The sequence below is a fragment of the Typopeltis vanoorti genome, chromosome 12 (genome assembly GCF_054136105.1).
Source record: "Typopeltis vanoorti isolate ZY-2024b chromosome 12, IOZ_Tvanoo_1.0, whole genome shotgun sequence".
Lineage (NCBI taxonomy): Eukaryota > Metazoa > Arthropoda > Arachnida > Uropygi > Thelyphonidae > Typopeltis > Typopeltis vanoorti.
This window is the reverse complement of record NC_143560.1, coordinates 49,467,320-49,482,789: the sequence shown is the minus strand read 5'-3', so window position 1 is coordinate 49,482,789 and position 15,470 is coordinate 49,467,320. Positions and strand designations below refer to the sequence as shown.

The following is a 15,470-nucleotide window of genomic DNA, read 5'->3' as shown; positions in this document are numbered from 1 at the left end:
TTATTCTTATGGCAAAAGCAGCTACAGGTCAATGTCCAAACCAGAAAGCCAATCCAGGGCCTCATCTGTCACCTCGTGGATGTCCTTGAGGCCATCACCATGAAATTGGTGTCTTGGGCAGTCATTCTCAATATGAGTGATTGTTTGGGCCACAGGGGAACAGTCACAATAAGAGTGGTCTGACAGTCTCCATTTATGCAATAGGTAGCCACATCTGCCCTGGTTAGTTCTCATCCTGTTGATCAAATCTTCCTAGGAATGGCAAAACTAGGCTGCAGAGCATAGGGATCTTCAACAAGGAAACTATTTGTTGGAAGATTGTTGGTGTTGATGGTAAGGCAGTTGAAGAGAGTTCATCCATGAACCAGAAAGGGTTTCTTGATTTTAGGCAAAGACTCAGTGGATTTATGAGAATCTGGTGCAGGGGCTGGAGCAAGTTGCTCATTACTTTATTAAATACTTTAATTGAGGCTTGTCTTCTCCATATATTTGGTGAAGCAATGTTAGATAGGATAGGCAGCCAGGGGAGAGGGATGCTTCTGTGTCCCACTAATTGTGTGTGTGGTAGAGTTTAGCTGAGTGTCTATAATGTTAGTGTGCACACTTCTTTCTCAGACAGGGGCACAGTATTCTGCTGCAGAGAATGCGAGGGCTAGTGTAGACGACTTTAAGACATCAGCACCACAATCCCCAAGTTATTCCAGCAAGCTGTGAGATGATATTATTTCTCATTTTAATTTGTTGGACAGGTTGATGATGTGCCTTTTATAGGTTAGGCTTACTGCAAGGTATTTTGGGTGAGGCCCATGTTCTACTATTTTGTCACAGAAAGAGAAGTTGAGGTGTCAATTCGCCTCTGCGTTGTTCAGGTGGAATGCTGTGGACACAGGTTTTGTTGGAATTGGCTCCATGTACCACTGCTTGAAGTACACTTCCAGGATGTTCAGGTTTGTGTTCAAGGCTGTTTCCAAGTTGGCATAGGAGGTAGACTGGTGTGGGATCGTGAGATCATCGGCGTATATATATTTTCTTGAGCTTGTATGTGGTAAGTCAGACATGTAGATGTTAAATAGTAAAGGGGACAACACAGAGCCCTGTGGAAGACCGTTGTGGAGGAATCTGGGCCTGCTCTTTTTTCCACCAATTTGGACCCCTGGATCTTTCTGTTGGAGAAAATGGATTCAAAAAGCTGGCAAGTTGTTTTGGACCTTATATTTCTTAGCTTTAGGAGGGAGGCCCCTGATCCAGACTGCGTCATAAGCTGATGTTAGGTCAATGATGAAAGTGACTCCAGATTTAAGTTTCTTCTGGAAGCCTGCTTCAGTCTGTGTTGTCAGGACCTGGTCATAACAACTTCTTCCTGTCCTGAAGCCAGCTTGTTCGGTCGGGAGTGCTCTTTTGATGAGTGGTGAAATTTTTTAAAGAGAATTTGTTCAAAGAACTTAAAGGTGGAGCAAAGCAAGGAGATAGGCCATAGATTTTTGACATTATTTGGATCTTTCCCTGGTTTGGGCACAGTGTTAATGTTTGTTTTTTCTATGTTGCCTTTGCTATGGTCAATGTTCATTCGTGGCCCTTCACTCTAATTCTTTTCCTAAAATTTTTCTCTAAACTTTGTCTATCAAATACTATGTAGGACCTTTTTTTTCACCAGAGGTCAGGCCAACAATTGTGGTAGCGGTTAGTCAGTGTCTTTAACGAACCAGTATGATTGTAGTATAGCTTGTTTCTTGTGTATATTTGTACGCTCCAGAAGATGACCTTGACATAAAGGTCGAAACGCCGAATTGTAAAATTTTAGTAATATTAAACTAAAGTTTTTATCCAAACACAGTAGTTGTCTCCATAATTTCCAAAAATGCATTCGGATCACCGTGCAAGCCTAAAAGAAAGGACTATGTAGGACCCTTAGATTACCTACTCTCTAACTAAATCAGAAGCTGTAGGTGTTCTAATCTTGCAGTCGTAGCCCTTCCTTCTTATCTTACTTTGGTTATCCCCGCGTGCATATACAGATTAACAGGTTGGTAATTTTTATGAGTGGTATGAGTCAGTCTACATGGTCAGATCACGCACATATGAAACATATTTAATGAACTCATAAGTAATACAATGCAAGACAATATGTAAGCAATACTAAGTTAAAATCATCTAAGGTTTTACTCACTCTCTCATACCTTAAATATACAATTTCTCATTACATAGAATGTTTCCTTCAAATGGTTAAAATACTATATACAGTTGATCAGGTGCTCATTAGACACAAACATGTCTTGTTTCCTTTTCGTATGGGTTAAAACATTGGTTATTAACAAATTCACAGTTCTCGGACAGTCAGTCTAATGAGATTTAAAATGTTCTATAATCTGCTTAATCTTCAAAGTTCATTTTTCATTCTGAAACACAAAATTTCTTCCATTCATAATCATCCTAATGTTTTAGGGACAAAGAATATGTAAAGTACTTATCTACATTGCACAGATTTTTGGGGTTCCTTCCGTCCTTCTTTCGTAGTGGAAAACTTTGTTGTTCAAGGTTTGCTGCCACGTGGGAATCACGTATATTCTTTGAGTCTGGCGCTCGCTTCTTCAAGAATTACATCGGTGCACTTTCTTTGCCGATGGCCCGCAATTTTATCTGCGGTGCTCTGCTGCAATGCCTTGCCAGGACGTACGGTATCAACTCTGGGAACATAGGAATTGGACATCGTTGACCACTGAGAAGCACACGGAGAGAAAACCAGAACAAACAAATGGGGGGAGATCCAGACCTGTGTTGCTGCATATATTCTCCCTTTCCAGGGCCCTCTTTTCGAGTTAGATTTTGCATATTCGGCCTTTCGATTCGTCCCCGACTGGGTGACCTCATCGCACCGCCATACGGGGTTTTCCATTTTCGGGAACGCGTGCCTCTAGATATTTTCCACAAACTAGCACCCACGGGCACTTACAATATTACGGTGGCATTTGAGCGACCTTTGCCCTTTCTTAGGCAGTGTACTGACATTCTTGCATGTGTAGTTATAAATCACTAGTAATTATCTTTACGCATACTCTTTGATTATTTTATGCTTACAATTCTAATTTAGATCCATCAAAACTTATACTAAATATTTCTTTCATCTTATTGATCATGATATTAATTCTTCTATGACATGAACTTAATTGCTGAAAGGACAAGTATGCTCTTTTTGTGGGGCATGTTCTGTTAGATTCTGGATGGATGACTTCATTGTAAGTGAGGTTGTCCATTTCAGATCTAACAACAGCAATTATTTTGGCTTGCAGCCACTGTTTTGGTAGTTTTCCGGTTGTCATAATTTTTGAGAAAAGGGCAGCCAGCCATGTTTGACTTCGTTAGCTGAGATGTTTTAGAAACTCAGGGAGGATACCATCCGCTCCTGCAGCCTTGCCATTCTTGGTGAGTTTTAAGGCTTCCTGTACTTCAAGAGAAACTGGGCATACAAGTTCCAGAAGCTTGGAGGCCATCTTCAGATTTTTTCTGATGGCAGATTGCACAGTTATTTTCCTGGTAGAGCTGGGACTTATCTTGGAAGTTTTCAGTAAATGATTAACTGTTGAGAGTTTATTTTTCACTTGGTTAGACTATAATAAGTTTAGTTTAATCCTTTATCCAAGTGTGAGCAAACAAAGTTTGCGCCTGAAAGTATCTTCAGGACTGGGGTAAGGTAGTGTAACACCAGGCAACTCGTTGCAAAGGTGGAGAAAGCTCTCATTATTCCTATCTCAGTATCTCCCATAATGCAAAGCACATCTCCTTGCGGATATGTGTAATGCTATGCATTAAGGCAAGGGCCACTACCCATACTGGTTTCGACCTTTATTGAGGTCTCATCAGTGGGAGCCAGGCCCAGTAGTGGAGATACAAAGGCAGAAGCAATGAGAGGTCATCCTAACCTATAGGATGCCTTAATGCATAGCATTACACATATCCACAAGGAGATGTGCTTTGCATTATAGGAGATACTGAGATAGGAATACTGAGAGCTTTCTCCACCTTTGCAACGAGTTGCCTGGTGTTACACTACCTTACCCCAGTCCTGAAGATACTTTCAGGTGCAAACTTTGTTTGCTCACAATTGGATAAAGGATTAAACTAAACTTATTAAATGATTAACTATTTGATCAGGAGTTATCTATGGTGGTTTGTATATTGTTCGTTCTGCCCCCTCCCTTAATTTTCTCAGAAGTAACCAGCTTTTCCGGCTGGATTTGGTGAAGTCAAGTTCATGGATGGTTGAGATCCATCTTTCCTTTCTGTTTTTGTTGACCGTTGCTATGAGCTCCTTAGCAATAGTTGGGTCTTCAGTTTTTTCAGATTTGGCTAAAATTCCTCGATATCCCTACTCCAGCATGGGATGTGTTGTTTTCTGTAGCCTCTAGGAATAATGGCTTTGGCTGTGGTTTTAATTAGTTTGACAAATCTGGGATAGCAATTGGGGGTGGATGGTATTGCTGTAATGATTTGCTCAGTTTGCTTCTCAAATACATTCCAGTTGGATCTGCAAAGGTTCCATGTAGCAATTGGTGTTCCAGTGATGATTGGAATTGATGTATCTTTCTCTATTAGTGTAGGACAATGCTGGCTGTTAGGGAATCTTTTGAGGATGGTTCTGGTTTTTGGCAGAGGGTGGTCTTCAGACTCTTTAGAGACTATGCACAGATCTGGGGTGTAGGTTCTGTTTCATCTGGCTGAGTGAAGAGTGCCTTCTTACTTGGTGTCAAATACAGGTTATATGTGTCCATCCAGTTAACTAGATTATCACCATCCCGGTTGTTAGAGGAATAGCCTCACATGGTGTGATGAGAGTTGAAGTCACCAACATAGATAGCAGGGTGAGGTGGCAGCTGGTCCATCTGGTCAGGTCAGGTCAGGATTGCGATGGTGGTTTGTAGACGTTGTAGATGGTAGTATTTTGAATTTTAATAGCTATAGAGTATTCTGCTTCACGCACATGTTGGGTTATGTCCTTGAGACCAGTCCAGGATGTAATTTTCCTGGCCATGCTTGGAATGGCAGTTATAAGACACAAGAATTAGGCCTGGGATCTTTAGTCTATTGAGAGCTGTGTCAGACACGTGGGTTTCCTGGAGAGCCAGGACGTCAATCATTTTGTCTTTGGCTATTTTTTCGATGACTTCGGATTTGGATTTAGACAGTCCTTCTATTTTTAAGGAACAGATCTTCAGAGAGTGTTGTTTAGGGGCCTGTAACTTATTTTTTGAAGCTTGCCCTTCTCTCAAATAAGCAACGTGATCCATGTTATTCTGTGTGACGACCGTGCCGGCATGAAGTTTTTTGAGTTGTGTTTTTATCATGGTTGCTGCAAGTTGTCCAGGAGGCTTGGTACCTTTGGACACCTGGTTTGAGACATTAGCTTCATGTTACCAGTGTCACATCTCTGGGGCTTTTTGTGTCTGAAGCACCAGCAATGTACCACAAGGGTGACATTACTGGTGGGGGGGGGGACACTGGAAGGCTGTCTCAATCCACCCCTCCCATTCTGTGTAAGTAACCATACCATCTGAGATTAGCTCTCCTAACAATGGCAAATTCTTTCCTAATATCCTCATTTTTAATATGATACTGCCATTCATGCCATCTGTTCAGTCCCCCCAATCTTTCTCAGAACTCCTCTCAGATCCATAAGTTCAAATGTAGAACAAATAAAAAATTCAATTATAGAACAAATAAAGAAATGTTTTATTTGTTCTATAATTGAATAACTGTTGCAATCAATCTTCACACCAGATTGATTGCAACAGTTATTCAATTAGTCAGGGAATCTTCCAGACTTGTATTGGATTTATTTAGAAGTATAATATTATCTGCATAAACTAAAGAGCTGAGATTTAACATTTCATCAATTTTGATATCAAATTTAATACCACTTTCTTTCATAATGTGATCCATATAGATGACAACAGCGGAGATAATGTACACCCTTTTCACACATCTGAGTTAACATCAGACCATCTTATATACTTCCTTCAATTCTAACTGCTGACTTACAGCTCAAATAGAGACTATGCATTGCTTGATATAATGTTTCATTTATACCATAAAACTGTAGTATTTTGAAGAGCTTTCCTCTTGACACTTTGGCATTTGCCATTTCCATATTTATGAAACTTAAATACTGATCCTAGTTATATTCCCAAGATTTTTCAACTAGTTGTCTTAAATGAAAATCTGATCCTGACAACCTTTATTTGGACAGTCCAGCTTCTTCACCAAGACTCCCTTCCACAATTTTTCTTAGCCATTTTTCTTACGTATACTTGCATATATCTTATCAGGAACACTCAGTATGGAAATACCTTAAGTTTTATTTCTGTTTTTATAGATGGCTACTATGATAGCTCCACTCCAATTATCTGGAATTCGACTTTCTGACCAGGCCTTCTGAATTATGTAGTGCAGCCACTTTAAACTTTATACTTCCATATATTCTTTTAGTATAAAATAAAATAAAATAAAAAATATATATATATATTCAGTACTTGTCACACCTTGCTGGATTGTGATGTTTTAAGCAAAATAATGACGTGTCACAATCTTTAAGTTCTTGTAGAATTACATGGCACATGGTATATAGTTCTTATCTTTGGCAAATCCTCATAAGGAGTCCATTAGAGTCGTGCTTATGCAGATGGAGACTGCTAGCTATGTGCAGCCCATCATGTGAAAGGGATTCATTGTGTTACTTCCGTTTGGCAACCTCTCTGTAGGGCACCTGTTTGTGGGAACCTCCCAGTGATGATACCAGCCCTTTTCATTCTTCTTCCTTTTCTTTACTTTCCTTCCATATTCTTTGAGGTGGTAGCTGGGTTTAGAAGGACTGGCAGGCTCTCTAAAAACAGTTAAGAAACTATGTTCTGGTGATATTCTTGTAGAAACATCATGTCAACAACATTCTGAAAAACTACTCAGAATTATGTGTTCTCAGAAACTTCTGTGGATGGAATACCAGTTATAGTAACATCTGTGTTACTATAACTGGTATTCATCATGTTCCTGATGAAGAGATATGTTCTGAACTTAATGATCTGGGAGTAACAAGTATGAGGTGCATCCTGATCTGTAGACATGGTCATTTTGTTCCAACCAGGAACATCATCCTTACTTTGGATACACCTAAGCCTCCACCATCTGTAAAAGCAAGGTATCTCAGTTATCCTGTTAGACTGTACATCCTTAATCCACTAATATGCTTCAAATGTCAGAAATATGGACATATCCAAACTGCCTGTCATGGCTCTACCACCTGTGTCCGATGTGGTAGTAAAGAGCATGATAACAAATTGTGCTTTGCAAAGAAAGATAAATGTGCTAACTCTCAGGGAGATTGTTCAGCTTACTTCCATGCATGTCAGATTTGGAAAGATGAAAAAGAAATACAGAATATTAAAACAGAACAAAATATCTCATATCAGGATGCAAAAAGGAAGTTAGCCACAACCACACTTGTTTGAACACTCTCTTATGCTGAGAAGGTGGTAGTTAAGAAAATGTCAACAGCAACTCACACTCATATTTCTATCCCACTTCTGATAATTTCACCATATCTGAGCTTTATGATCGTGAGTGCTTCTCTGTTGAGCACATCAATCTCATGACATATAGTCTCACTCCAGAAATGGTTCCAATTGATAAGAACCCCCTTGTGAAAAAAAATTATAGCCTTGATATCACTTACAGATAAACCACCAGAAATTCCACTAAAAAAATGGATACTTCAGCATCCACTGAAAGTAAATTAAACTTACCAACTAATCCTGACACATCAGATGATGTAGTGATTTTTTTTTTTCAGAAGAAGAGATGGACACTGGCTGTCCATACTTCCTGAAATCAAATGATAGATATAAACCTGATAAAGGTAAGCTCTCAACTTCCTGGAAGTTGGAAAAGTCGTATAGCCAAAACAATAGGAAAATGTTTTACAATGGCAGTGTCATGGGTTTTGCCAGAACATCAGTGATATGAAGATTTTTCTGCAGAAACACAAGCCTTTCTGTCTCTGTCTGTAGGGAGCATGTTTAAAACCTAGCAAAGGACCTTAAAGAATTTCTCTGTTGTATGCAAGGAAAGAAATGGGGATGGTCCTGCTCATGGTGCAGTGGTTATCCTAGTGGGCACTCATACTCCTTTCCATCATGTCCAGCTTAATTCTGCTTTCGAAACAGTAACGATTTGCTTATCTGTAGGATTTCTTATGATAGTATGTTCATTTATTTACTGCCAGATTATGAGGTAAATGAAATGGAATTTGATAATCTTATATTGCAACTGCCTAAACCTATTCTTATTGGTGACTTTAATGGGAACAATACTCTGTGGGGTTAGTACCAACACAAATCAACAAGGTCATGTCATTGATCAAGTCCTTGACAATAATGACCGCTCTGTTTTGAATAATGGGCTTAATACCTTCTTCCATATATCTACTCATTCATATTTTGCAAGATCTTACAGTTTACTCCCTACCATTTTTCCACTGCTCGCATGGGATGTCAAAGAGAACATATACAGAAGCAATTATTTTCTTGTTCTTTGCACATCTTCACAGGAACCATGCTCTCTCCTACATGGATCTGTGGAAAATGGACAGTGCTGACTAGAATGTGTTTTATCATCTTGCTAAATTTAATGCTATGCAATCAGTCAAATACTTCTGAAGCAGTAAAGTATGTAACAGATTGTATTGTCCAGGCAGCATCAACCTCAATTCCAAAAACATCCTCTCAATTTTCACTCTGTCTAAAGTGTTGATGGAACATAGAGTGCCAATCAGCCACAAAAAACATCAAGGCAAAGCATGGGGTATATTTCATAGATATCCCATCAAACTTTAATAGCTTTTAAATGTGCTATGACCAAAGCACATTATGTTAGACATCAGAGTCAAAAACAATCTTAGATCCATTTTACCTCATTGATTACTCAAACAACCAGTGCAAAAATTGTATGGGATAAAATTTGGAAAATGATAGGTAGATACAAAACCCACTGTTTGTTTACCTTAGACCACAATAAATGTGTTGTTGTTGTTGATCCCAGAGCTGTTGCAGTCACGTTGGAAGAAAATTTTGTCCAACTCTCAGCAACAGCTTCATATCCTTCTGAAATTTTAGTATTCAAAGAGCATCAAGGAAAACAGTGGTTAAATTTTTCTACCAGGTTTGAACCATACAATCAGGAAGGAGGAACTAAAAGAGCTCTTTTTTGTCTCACCTCAGTGAAATAGGTCCTGATGACATCCATTATGAAATGGTAAAACATCTTTGATGGATTTCCTTCTCTTAATATATAACAGAATACTTACAGAGGAAGAGGATTCTTGGCATAAATTGGTTGTCATTGCTATCCTAAAACCAGGAAAGGATCCAACACAAGCAAACAATTATTGACCTGTTGCTTTGGCCAGCTACCATTGTAAAATATTATAGAAAATTATTAATGTCTGACTTCTCCGGTATTTGGAAATCAACAATCTTCTCTCCAATACACAAATAGAGACACATTCCTGAAACAAGAACATCTGGTTTCAGTATTCTTTGACATGGAAAAGCTTATGACACAGCCTGACCGAGCAAGTTTTCTAAGTCAGAGTGGGAAGTTTGCTATCTCAGCCATATCATTAAGAACAGGGTGTTTTCCATGGCTGTCTTAAGCATGGCACTTTTTTTTGTTATCAAAGTTAATTCAATCACTAAACAGCTTTCTCCCATGGTAGGCACTGCTCTGTGTGTTGATGACTTCACAGTTTACTCTCATTCCCGTAATGAGGGCATTTGAAACAGTTTCAACAAACAATCGATTATGTCTCTTCATGGGCTCTTAGTAATGGTTGAGATTTTCAACAGAAAAAATTGCCTGTGTACACTGCTGCCAAAAATGCGCTCTTTATCCAGATCCTTTATCAAGAATGTGACACTGTTAGCAACAGGAGCCAAGTTCTTGAGATTCATCTTTGCCAGTAAACTCATATTCCTTGCACACATTTGTCAACTAAGAGAAAAGTGCAAGAGAGCATTAAATCTCTTTGCATTCTATCCTCTACTGAATGGATTGGAATCAATCTTCATTGCTTCAAACTTGATCATGCAGTTATACATTCAAAGCTGGATTGTGGATCTCAAGTCTATGGTTCTACAAGGCAGAGTAGCCCGCCATGATTGGATCTCATCCATTATCAGGATATATATGATAGCTGCTTATGCCTTTTGCACATAGCTCACTCAAAGTCTGTATGTTGAAGTGAACCAGCTATATCACATACATGAAAACTCATAACTATGGCCTAAAAATAGTCACCTTGGGACCAACCGGCTTGGACTAGTATCTCTTCTCTGCATTGGGAGGTTCAATATTACACACATCAGACAGTCTTACATTCATTTGATATGCTTGTTAAGGAGATTGTACAAGCTATTGGTATGAATATTCACAACCTGTACCAAACATAACAGCATTCCTGCATTGAGGCTTGTTCTCTCACGGTGTCAACCAAGGTAGTCTGACACTCCATTATCCATCTGAATACAGTTATTTAATGGGCACAGAGCAAAACACTGATTTCCTTTCCATCTATACTGATTGTTCAAGATCTGAGACAAGTGTGAGTTGTGCTGCTCTGTATTCTGACTTTATCATATCCAGTCAGATCCCACTCAATTGCAGCAATTATATAACAGAATTGCATGCAGTTCAGCTTTTGCTATATAAAAGAAAACTGCAACCAAAAGCACATGATTTATACAGAATCATTGAATTCTTTATTAGCCATCTCCTATGTACAATTCACACCCAGTGATTTATGAGGTTCTGCAACTGTTGTACAAAACAAGGACTAAATACCCTTAATTTCTCTTGTTCGGTTTTGCTGAATTCCCAGCCACTTTGGAATTGAGGGAAATGTTTAGACTGCTGATGCAGCTGCAGATCGCTCAAAGCCTTTATGTTGATGCAAAAGAACTAGCTGTATCACTTATATGGAAAAAGTTGTCTCTTACCCATGCCATAAAAATGAGTCTCTCCCAGAGCACCTTACATGGACTAGTCTGTTTTCTCTATGTTGGGAGGCTCAGTATCACTTTTCAGACTGCCATACGTCCTTTTGGTATGCATGTTAAAGAGATTAGGGAAACGAATGGCATGAATGTTGATAACATTACCTGCACTAAACATAACAGTATTCCTCCATGACAGGTTTGTACTTCATCCTGTAACCTCTCACTTTTCAACTATAAAAGTTTTGTACACCATCATCCGTCTACCTTCAATTGTTTAATACACACAGTGATCCACTCTGATTTTTGCCCATCTATACTGTTGGTTCAAGATGAGAGATCTCTGTTGGCCGAGTTGCTGTGTTTCCTGATTTTACTATTTCCAACCAGATCCTGCTCGATTGCAGTAATTATACAGCAGAGTTTCATGCCCTTCATCTTACACTTGTGCATATAAAAGAGAACTGCTACCGAAAGTGCATAATGTATACAAACTCTTTTAGTTCTTTACAGGATATCTTCTATCCTATGTATAATCCACATCCAGTGCTTTGTGAGGTTCTACAATTGTTGTACAAAATGGTGATCCTTAATTTTGATGTTTGGTTATCCCAGGCACATTGCAATTAAGGGAAATGAAAATGCAGATTCAGCTTCTTGATCATCTCGTACTATTTAACAATTCCCTATACATTTTTTAAGATCAAGACATTTTATTTATTTACAGACATTTTATAAGATCAAGCTAACTACCCAGTGGCCCTCATCATGGTATGAAGTTCTGACAAACAAATTGCATGATATTAAGCCTGAAATTAAGCATTGGCAGTCTAGTCAATGTAGAAACAGAAGAGAGGAAGTTGTTCTTGCTAGGCTCTGCATAGGTCACACTCATCTTATACATTCTTATCTACTGTGGACTGATAACCCACCTATGTTTGAACAGTGCAATACGTCTTACTATTTGCATATTCTAGTGAAATGAAATTTTTACTTCTCTGGCTGAGCCATATACACATGAGTGTATATGGCTCATGATATTATCATGAGATGTTATCAGACATGACAAATTCCACAATGTTTCTTGGCATCTTGCATTTAATTTATAACCAAGTGGAAACACTTTCACCAACTAACCCTAATCCAGAGTTACAAAGAATTAATTTATACAAACACAATTTTATATATTGTATTTAAATTATGAATTATATTGTATTTAAATTATGAATATGCATTGCTTTTTTTTTTGTACATAATTTTTTTTTCTTTTTTTACTAATTTATTACTTTTTTACTATTTATTAACACCCTGTGTACTAATGTAACCATTGCTATGCTGCAATATGACTTTGCTGACCTTACTTCAATAAAACTTAAATCAATCAACCATTCCCTTTGGTAATGGAGATGAGGACTTACTATATGGAAAAAATTATGCTATTTGTTGAAAGTGTTTTCACTTGAAGATTCCAAGAAATTATATTTGTGATTAATCCTTTATCCAAGTGTAATTGAACAAAGTTTGCACATGAAGCATCTTCATGACTAGGATCTTCAAACATACTCTTGGATAAAGGATTAAACAAGAACATAATTTCTCTTTGCATCTTTAATTTATAACCAAGCGGAAAAACTTTCACCAACTAACTGTAATCCAGAGTATTTTAATAATAAGGTTTTCAATACTTGTATATTGAGAAATATGTGACTTCTGCATTACTTTAACCTCGATGTTTCTTCTGGGTCTGGCTCTCACTGATGGCAGCTTGCTTCTTGGGTAGTAGAGCAGTTCTGCTTGGTGGTGGTTTTTTGCCTGTTACTGAGTGGAACAACTGCTGCATTTCCTGTCCCAGAGTGTTCCAGGTCAGAATCGATGAGTTTAGTAGTGATCCTTTATGGTCACTCATTGAGATTTAAAGTGATCTTGTAGATCATTTAGAGTGTTTTTGAGAGGTATCCCCTGCACTTTAGCAGATCAAACTGATCTAGTTAATGGCCCTTCCCATAATACATATGGAAAGTGTCATTATACACACCCAATGGATGTGTGCTTTGCATTATGGGGAACTAAGGCAATTAATGTTACATCTCAAGCTTCTATATACAAGCAACCTAGTTATGAAGATTCTTCATGCACAAACTTTGTGTATACTTGGATCAAAAATTGAACTAGAATATAATTTTTTGGCATTTTTAAAATATGCCATTGACAGTGTAGCTAGGGGAAATAAGTTGTCACCACAAACCTCATCCATGTCAAGAAACCATCAAAATATCAAGTGAAAACAAAATATAAAACAAAAACTGCAAGAGGCAGTAACAACACCAGTACTTTTTTTTTTTTTTAAATATTACACTCAACTGGTCAATGGGCACTTCTGAAAATGTCAACCTTCTTCATCCAGAAGGGTTGCCAAAATCAGTGAAGAAACTCCATAAGCAATATAAATAAGAAAAATTGTGGATTAGCTTATACAAAATAATTTGAATAAGAACACAGAATATCTAGATATTTTGTATTCTAAATATCTAGGTATTTAGAACACATCCTCTGGGCACAAATAAAATTGGGCAGTGATTTGTTGATTTAAATGTAGAATTAGTCTATCCTTTTTTGAAATGTTTTACATCAGTATGTTTTGGTTAAAAGTGTTCTGTAAAGAATCTGGGTGATTCCCAGAATATTCTGAACTTTTGAAGCAGAGTCTTTTTTAACTCAACAGTTTTTCTCCATATAACTGCATGTAGGGTGTTGAACACGTTGCTTACTCTACTAATCCACCTCGTCCATAACTATACAATTCTGGTGTTCTGTTTTCACTTTAACTGCAGATTCACCAGACTGTTCTATTATAAAGGAGTTTACACTGGCATTGAAATTTATCCACCTAGTACTGATAATGGGTGAATTTCATCTTTTGGAAAGCAGATCATGGAACATAGTTTTAATATGTCAAAACATGTAAAAGCAGCCCCCAAAAACACTGTCAGGATATTGCAACTTCAGACCCATGTGCGCACACATAAAGACGCAAAAACTTCCTGCACCTGGGAAAAGTGATCAGTGACATGCTGACAATCAGATCCAAATATCAGCTATAAACTGTAAATACAAATGCACCCAATCCCCATGTATAGAAATTCATCTGGATCTTATCTTTTCCCAGCAGGAAGTTGGTCATATTTGTGCTGTGAAGTGGAGGAAAATGTCAAAATGGTGATAAAACATAGACTATAAACAAGGGATGCTGATGTGAAAAACAGGTACTGCTGATAGCCACCCTGAAAACCAAAATTTGGACATTGCATACAGAATGTGCTTGGCCCAAGTGATAAACAACAACAACAAACATCAGAGAGAGCCCTATAGAGCCACCTCAGACATTTTTGTATCAATTCCAACCTAAAGAATGTCTATTTCCATTTGCAGTCTGTAAGGCATCACCTGCTTTTCACACTTAAATTACATCTTCCTCAAATACTGCTCATGTCCACTTTCTTAATTACACACTCTTTGACTCATTTCATCTCAAATTTTATCTGCCATCTTTATCGTTCCCCTAATGCCTCCAACTATTCCAAACTTTTTTCCGCTTATTAAGCATTGATTTTTTTAAGTCTAACCTTTCTAACAGGAAGGTCATTTTCCTTAAGGATTTTAATGTTCACAACATTTTATTGGCTTTCCTCCTCAAGTTGCTGATGAAGCAAGTGGAAATTCTAGACATTTCCTATATATGAGTAACCTTATACAAATCGTTCACTTGCCTGCTCGAATACCGGATAACCCTAACCATTCTTCAAATACCCAGACCTCTTCCTTACCAGCTACCCTTCGAAGTACACTGTGAACGTTGATTATCTTTTAGGTAATTCATATCATACCAATTCTCTTTCCCCATGGAGCAACATACACACAGCCACTCCTGCTGACATGTATGATATTATATAATGATGATGATCTAAACAACCTCTATGCCTTGCCTCATTTCCTTGGTTGGTGTACTGTTTCTAACTAATTGACGTAAGCATATGCACTGAAAATGTTACTTAAATAATCCTCATAGGTATGGAAGCATTTATTCCCCATTCCACTCTACATTCCCAGCTCCTGAGTAAGCAGTGGTTCTCCAAAAGGTGTACAAGTAAACAGTTGAGCATACTATAACTGGCTCTCATCCAGAACACCATCTTTCTTTATTGCTAATACGAAAGCATGGAATAACTGCAAGGAAATTATCAGCTCATCCAAAACAGATTTTGAATGAGCTAAAAGCAGGAATCTTGCATCCTATCCAGACAGCAATCGTGCCTTCTAGTCTCTTGCCATCAGCCGTAACTTCTATCACTGCTCCCACCACTGTTATTTGCATAATGGTTCTAGTGCATCATCACTCACAGAAAGAGCCAACCTCTCCTCTAATGGTTGACAGTG

General features: G+C 38.1%; 1 protein-coding gene across 2 annotated transcripts in view; it reads left to right on the top strand.

Annotated features, from left to right (window-relative positions):
* The window catches only part of LOC150100777 (zinc finger MYM-type protein 4-like), a 521,809-nt gene that overhangs the window by 431,839 nt on the left and 74,500 nt on the right, over nt 1–15,470 (top strand). The gene's annotated exons all lie outside the window — the stretch shown is intronic.